The sequence below is a fragment of the Dipodomys spectabilis genome, unplaced genomic scaffold (assembly GCF_019054845.1).
Source record: "Dipodomys spectabilis isolate Male_0828 unplaced genomic scaffold, ASM1905484v1 ptg000558l, whole genome shotgun sequence".
NCBI lineage: Eukaryota > Metazoa > Chordata > Mammalia > Rodentia > Heteromyidae > Dipodomys > Dipodomys spectabilis.
This window is the reverse complement of record NW_024871235.1, coordinates 1,666,830-1,674,802: the sequence shown is the minus strand read 5'-3', so window position 1 is coordinate 1,674,802 and position 7,973 is coordinate 1,666,830. Positions and strand designations below refer to the sequence as shown.

Here is a 7,973-nt window from a genome sequence, read left to right as displayed (position 1 = left end):
CCTCCCTGGTGAAAGGAACTGCTAAACTATAACATTCCTGATTTCTAGCTCAAAATTGTAGAAATCATATTCTATCCCATGACAACACTGCACTACCTTGGGACCCAATCTCTCTTTAACACAGTCATACTGAAGGAATGACCTCCCCAATTCCTGATGGAAACAGACTGCAGGACTTATAGACCAATCATTTCCACATTGTAGCTCACCTAAGTTGTTTAATATTAGAGGTATTTTGATTGCTTTTTATACCCAACATTTTGAGAGAAATGTACTATTTAAAATGCTGTTAACAAGCAAGACTGATATAAAAATCACCTTTGACCTCAGATAAATATTTTTCCAAAATGCAGTCTCACCTATCATTAATGGTAGGAACGAGAGGTTAAAAATAATAGACAACAAGACCTATGCATGAATTAAAGATTCTCCAAGTTGTGAATACAATTGGTTTAAAAAGACATCAATACTACTGCATATTTTTCAAAATTTATTGTGATACTGAAGATTCAGTCATAAAATATTAACACTTGAAAATAACTCATTTTCTTGGGAGTAGGACACAAAACACAAGATTAATCTTAATCATTTTCAAATACATTTATTTTTTCCACAAATTCATTCTTATAAAGATTCTAAAACTAACTGAAGTACAGATATACAAAGAAAATAATTTAACTGCATCATCTACATTAAAAAAACTTGCTAGAAAACAAAGTTATACTAATAATTAGCTTACCAAATTTACTTATACTCTTTTATTCTATTTCATTTACTTTCATAAAAACTGGGTTTTCATAAAATGATGCATAAAAAACCCTATATACCCACTTACATCTTCAGATGTTAATAATATTTATTTCAGAAATGTATTTAGCCCTATAGTCAATGAAGTGAAATAATACTAAAATATTCAAAGGCTTTTCAGAAATTGCAAGACTAGCTCTGGGTTGATATTTATATTGGAAAAAATATTCAAAAATCCTTATTTGTTAAAGTTATGAGAGTTACTCACAAAAAAGGGCCATTAGTGAAGATCCCACTGCATGTACAAAACAACTTCAAATGCATCCACAATCTGGAGGTGACACAGGCTTTTTGTTTGTTTTTGAAAGGTATATCTAACAAGCATATCCACAATACTGATTTTCAGTTCATATGATGGGATATTCAAACTTAATAAATACAGGGTAGATTATCTTAGTGAGATTAGATATGATGTTACAAAGAAAGTTATTTTCAACAGAAATCCGGATAGAATTTATCCACCTTTTGTTTCACAGGAATAACCAGAGAGTAATACCTGTTTGGTCAAGTAGGTCAAACTCACTCCATGATTATATCTTAAAAGTATAACCAATTTAAGAGGTCAAATACATATTTTGTACTGACAGTCATCTTACAGCAATAACTTACTACCTAATTATATCTGCATCTTCTTACCTAACATATAATCAGAGCTGAAATTGGTCTCTTTAATCTAACTTAATGTTGTATATGCTTTGATTATGATGATGTTATTATTTGACAAATAAAATGTACAGAAGAGTGGCTCCATAGAAATGACATGACAGAACACTGATAAATAAAAACATTGCAACACAGTTAGCTCTTTTCAGCCTCACCCTGTCCACATTGTCAAGCAACATTGCAACAGCACACTCACACATATACACATACACACATGTGTGCACATGTACACACATATATATGCATGCTAAATTCAGGGTTTAGTACAAAAAGTACAAATAAAATATTAGTGATTTGGACAAACGTTAATTTGCCTTATTACAAAATAATACACAATCCAGTCACCATGGGTGTTACATTTTACTTGCCTCGCCACATGTGACCACTTAATTTATTTTAATTAATTAATTCATTCATTTGTTTTGTGCTAATACTAGCCTTGAATTCAGGGCCTGGTTCTGTCCCAGAATTTGTTGTTTTTTTGTTTTAGTTTTCTCAAGCCTAGAATTTTACTGCTTGTCGCACAGCTCCATTTCTAGCTTTTGCTGGTTACTTTCAAATCAGAATCTAATGGAATTTTTTTTTGCTTGGTCTGGTTTCAAACCACAATCCTCAGATTTCATCTTTCTGATTAGCTAGGATAAACACATGAGCCACCAGTGTGGCTTCTAGATTTTCCTCTATAGCTATCTAATGCACATACTTAGATAGTAATTTAAAACATAGAGTATAGAAGCAAGTTGTACAGTGATGATATTGTCCTGTCAGAAATTTAAGCTAGTAAATTTCTTCTTAAAACCATGAGCAAAAATACCATGATATAATATAAGAAAACTCACTATTGAACATATGAGCTTTAAGAGTTTTCTTATAGATCCATTATTTGTTACCCAACATTAGAAAAAAACTGTATAATACAGTACTAAAAAAAAGTCTTTTGTAGGAATACTTAATTACCTTATTTTTAAAGATACCTGTTTTCATCTAAAAAAGTAGGCCTGTCTATTGTCTTCATGTGATTTTGATGGTTGAAGGTGCTTAATGAGAAGTCAAAGTGTATTACTAATCCTTTGCTATCAATTAAATCACCTTTTCTTCTTGGAACATACAATGATTAAAGCAATAGTTCATAATCAGCAAGCAATATTTCAGATTCACACTACCAGTGCAAGTGGATCACCAGTAATTAATCCTTGATACCATTTTCCACAAAGTTTTGTTCAAGATACAATCAGTCTGCCTTCTCTATCTGCTTTCCTAGCCTGGACCTATTCCTTCACTCTACAGGAAAAGTGATATTCAAGTGATTTCAGTCAGTTCTGTTACTAGAATTATCAGGGATTTAGATTCTTGTCTGTAATTTGGTCAAAGCTATGTCTCTTTATGTAGGCTATTAAAAATGTATTTACTAATTTCAAGTAAATACATAAATTCTATTTCCATCTCTTTTAAAAAATAAAATTGTTTGATCTATAAATTGATCAGAGGCATGGATTTTGTGGCTAGCTAGGTCATTGCACATCTGTCTCTTTCTTCCTCTCTCCCTTTCATGATTCTCATAGATAATATGACTGCTCCATAATTATCCTAATTTATTTTGCTTTTATATTTTTGGTTGCATCATTTCACTTTTTGCTCTGCCATTCCCCAAATCATTTACATAGAAGGCATTATTTCATATTTTCTCGTTCCTAGAATAAGCTGCACATGAAGACACCACTGGTCCTCATTTTCAGTCTGTACCTTTCTATATGGAGGAAAACCTTTCCTCTGCTCTCTATCAATTCTCTACTCTCCAGTTAGAATAATTTCGAATAGTAAAAATGGAAAAAGAGAAAAAAAATCATGGTGAAATAACAGATGTAGAATATTCACTGGATTTTTCTGAGCAGTTCAACCAACGTGAACAATTGGGAAATATATGTGCACCTGATTCCCACTGGTACTCAATGTCTCTGCTTAGGCAATTCTGATGAAGACAAGGCACAAGAAGAAAAAGTGAGGAATGATATCATTCGCAGAAAAAATGGAGAAGTATTCAAGCAAATTATTCTATGGGCTGCTGAAAATAATCAGCTTACTACAGTACAGAGACTACTTTCCAAAAAGGCCACTCATGTGAATACTAGGAATGATGATGAATATACCTCTCTTCATTGGGAATCCTACAGTGGACACTTAGATATTATCCATGAGTTGGTGGCTCAAGGCAGATATTCATGCAATAACTGTGAATTGCTGGACATCCCTACACAGTGCTTATATGTGGAATAATACCAGACTGGATTCTTTCTTAGTTCATCATGATGCATATCCCACTGCCCAAACTAAAGTCCTCTTGACCCCCTTGCATCTTGCTGTTTGGAATAGAAATAGCAAAAATATGCTGGATCTCCTACTATTGAATATTATCAAATTATCAAACCAGGTCTGAAGAACTTTGAAGAAACTGCATTTGATATTGCCAAAAGGATAAATATGTATTACTACGTTTTTGGAGTTGTGGAAAGCTGTAAAAATTGTTCTCCTAAGTCATAATGGTTTGGTTAAGTTTCTTAAATTTCAAAAATGCCAATCCATCCTTGTGTCCGTACAAAATATTTTCACCATACAAACAGCAGCAATATCTTACTTTAAAAATTCATGGACTCCATGGTATTCTTCAAGTGAATTGCCTGTCTTTGATGTCAAAATGTATTCAAGATTTGTTTGTATACATCTATAATGATTTCTGCAGAGTTTGTGGTTTTTAAATCAGAAATCATTTTAACTTATCTGTTGAAATGTGTAGTACAGAAACTAAAGATATTTCTGGTTTTTGTCTGAAAAAAGTATATTTTAATCTAATCTGTATTTTGTTTGTATAATATCCATAATCTATTTCATTCTCTCCTAGATATAATAGTTTGAATTCTACATTGTTTTATAATATATAAGTTCATTTTTAAATGTGTTATTTCAGATAGCATTCCATATAGAAACAGTTTAACATTCCTTTTTTTCCTAGGTCCTTATAGTATGTTATTTCTTTGGAATAAAATGACGATGTTATCTAATTTCAAACGTTTTGTAAAGATTATGCTATGTAAAGGCCTTTCGAAGGTGAGGATTTAATACACTGATGTCAAACTAACTTTTAGTTCAATTAATTACATGTATTTTTGTAATCATTTTTAATAACTGTTTTTCATTTCTTGCATCTGAAGAATGAAAAATATGGCATACTTCACAAATTTTCATATCATCCTTGTACAAGTGCCATGTTAATCTCTGTATTGTTGTAATTTGGGTAAACGTTCTGCTGAAGCATGTCATATCCTGTAAATTTACATAGTTAATGATGCAGTCTTTATAAAGGCATATATCCTTGGTTGACTGTTTGTAACCAGGAAAACTTACTGTTCCCAAAATGCTATTGATCTTAATTCTCTAAAATTCTGTGTATATTGGAAAACTTACATTGTTTGGTCGATTGCTCACATTTGCAATTTTTTTGTCAATGACTATTTTAAGTCTTTTTAAATTAAATTTGATCATACTTTGAAGACTTTATAGCTAGATCCAAAGGTGATGGCTTTTCAAGTACTTATTTATCAACTGAGTTAGCTTTGTGGAGCTAATGGATTCAAAATAAGCCTTGCTTAAGAGCTACTTCTAAACTTCTGCAGCTTAAAATTTCCTAAATGAGGTCTTACTGGCACAAATGTCTACCTGACCCTTCACTCTTCTTCCATGTAGCAACAGACCAACCAGAATATCTTACCCTGACAGCATAGATTTCCTTTTTGGAACAAAACTAATCTTAGTTAAGAGGGATTATAGAGAAATGAACAGTTAAGACAGAATCATTTAGACTAGAAGGTATTTTATCAAAATATAATTGTTTGTTATACCTAACATTTTAAAAGTAGCTAAAGCCAAGAAGGTGAAAATAAATTCATATGCCTGATTACCTAATGTCCTGGCCAGGCTACCATCCAACCAGGCAGGAATGTACACTACTACCTTTCTTTCACCAAATATTTTCATAGGTACAAGAGAAGTCTATATGTTTCTCCTTGATATTAGGCCTTAAATTGGTAATGGTTTAATCACAGTGTTTCCTCTTGCCTCTAGGCTGTAAATCTACAAATGGTAAAGCTTTAGGTCCAACTCTACCAAACACTGAGGTAGAAATAATGGAATAATACTTTAAAACACAGTTGCCTTTGATACCCTAACCACAACAGAACATTGCAAAACATGTGCCTTTTTTATATTATATATAGTTATATATTTTATATTTATGTGTGCTGATATTTTATTTCACACAGTGAAGCTTACTAGAATTAATTGATAATTTGACAAATATATATATATATATTACAATAAATAGATTGGAATATAAATAATTGTGTTTAGAATATATATTAGTATATGGCCGGGCGCTGGTGGCTCACGCCTATAATACTAGCTACTCAGGATGCTGAGATCTGAGGATCGCGGTTCAAAGCCAGCTCGGGCAGGAGAGACCGTGAGACTCCTATGTCCAATAAACCACTAGAAAACCAGAAGTGGCGCTGTAGCTCAAGTGGTAGAGCGCTCGCCTTGAGCTGAATAGCTGAGGGACAGCGCCCAGGCCCAGAGTTCAAGCCCCACGGCCAACCAAAAAAAAAAAAGAATATATATTAGTATATGAAAAGTATCAATGCAATGTCTTCGGTATAAACATTGTAAGTGTTCTTGGTCTTCAGAATTCACATTGTTAAAAAAAATTGTTTTCCTCTAATCTATAAGAGAATTTACACTCCTGCTCTGTTTATTATTTTAATTCACTGGTTCCAAAATGTTTTTCTACACATTTCTGAAGCATTCCTACTGATTATACCCAAATTTTGCTGATATGATGTCTAAAACTTATTATTCTTCTGCAGGACACATGGGTCCTAGGATCCCAGGTTTCAATTATCCCCATCATCAAGTAACAAGGGCAAGACTTCTCACCTAGGCCCATGCAACATGCCAACAGAAAGTAATTGAACATCCATCTCAATCCTTACGACACTGGAGTTAGCAGTAAGCAAATGTGAAATGCAAGGCAACTTAAAATGAAAGATGAGATCACAAAATTTGAAAAAATGTACAGTAATACAAACTTTCAATTTACAAATGACCAGCACATATGAGTGAACAAGATAACAAATGTCACAAATTATTTTTAATACCCCTCTCCTAATAATTACTGAAAGATTTCAGTCCAGCATAAGTAGGACAAAAAAATAGTTCCTAGAATGATAGATCCATAATTGGTCTACCAAGGCTAGGAAAACTTGACTTACAGGTCAAATATAATTCACAAAAACATTAATTGAGAAAATCGTTAATGCTTCAAAATACTGGTAATTCAGTAAAACTTGGTTCTGTAGTATAAAAATGTTATCATTCACTAACAAATGATAACCTATATTTAATCTCCTGAAAACAGATTCCTTTTCAAATAATCTTTTAAAATCACATTCACCAAAATAACAGTTGACAAGTCAATGATAATTAGTGACATTACAAACTTTTCAAGATTAGGGTGCAAGTTACAAAAGAGTTGATTTATTTACCCATCACTAATGCGAAACAGGTTCAACCATTCATAAAAGTGTAGAAATAGTACCACCCAACATTTGTGTTGTTCAGTAGGTGCCTTCCAGGAATGTGTTAAATAGATCAACCTCCCATAATTCAAACCCAAACACTAGCTAATAAAGTAAATTTCATCACTTAATAAGGTACATTTTAAAAAGTCACAAATAGTTGCCTTATCATATGTTGTTTTATGTTTTCCCTATCTGTTTAACATACTAAGAAATATGACTTAAAGTCATGAATATGGGTACTCATCAGAGATGTGACAAACATAAAATCTGTCTTGTTTCTATCATATTCCTCTATAGTAGTAAATCGTAGTTTTCTTCTTTTCCCAAAACTTATAGGTAGTAGAAAATATTATCCCATGTAAAATAAAATAATCACAAGCTTTATTACAACGCCATTTATAAAATTTGTTAGTTAGGAATATATTCTAAGCCATTTTTAATCTTTCTTGTTGACTAAAGATCAATCTTCCAAATGGATGAGAATAAAATCATGTCTAGGGGCTTCACGTCTCCAGTCTTGCAAATTGTTATTTCAGATGAATGAATTATGGAAATATAAACTGACATCAGTTCAAGTATAAGCAGGATTGAAACTCCATGGAATGTATATAAACCTTTCAAAGTATTAACAGAGAGTTTAACAGAATGACTATCAGGAAGTTGAAACCAGAGAGGAAAGCCATAGAATGAATGAAAAATGGAACAACGGACAAGTACAGCTAGAATACTCAATGTACATATGTGATAAAGGAAGTGGTAAATCTGAAATAAATCTTGGAGAAGAGGTTGGTTGAGAATGATAGAAGGAGTCACTCTGATCCAGGAGCATTGGGAAATTTGATGGACATATTTATTGTAATACACGTGCACAACCTT

At 32.4% G+C, this 7,973-nt stretch overlaps 1 pseudogene; it reads right to left on the bottom strand.

Moving 5' to 3' along the window:
* Window positions 1–4,680: 4,680 nt before the first annotated feature.
* LOC122100063 lies at window positions 4,681–4,780 on the bottom strand (annotated as a pseudogene).
* Window positions 4,781–7,973: the final 3,193 nt, after the last annotated feature.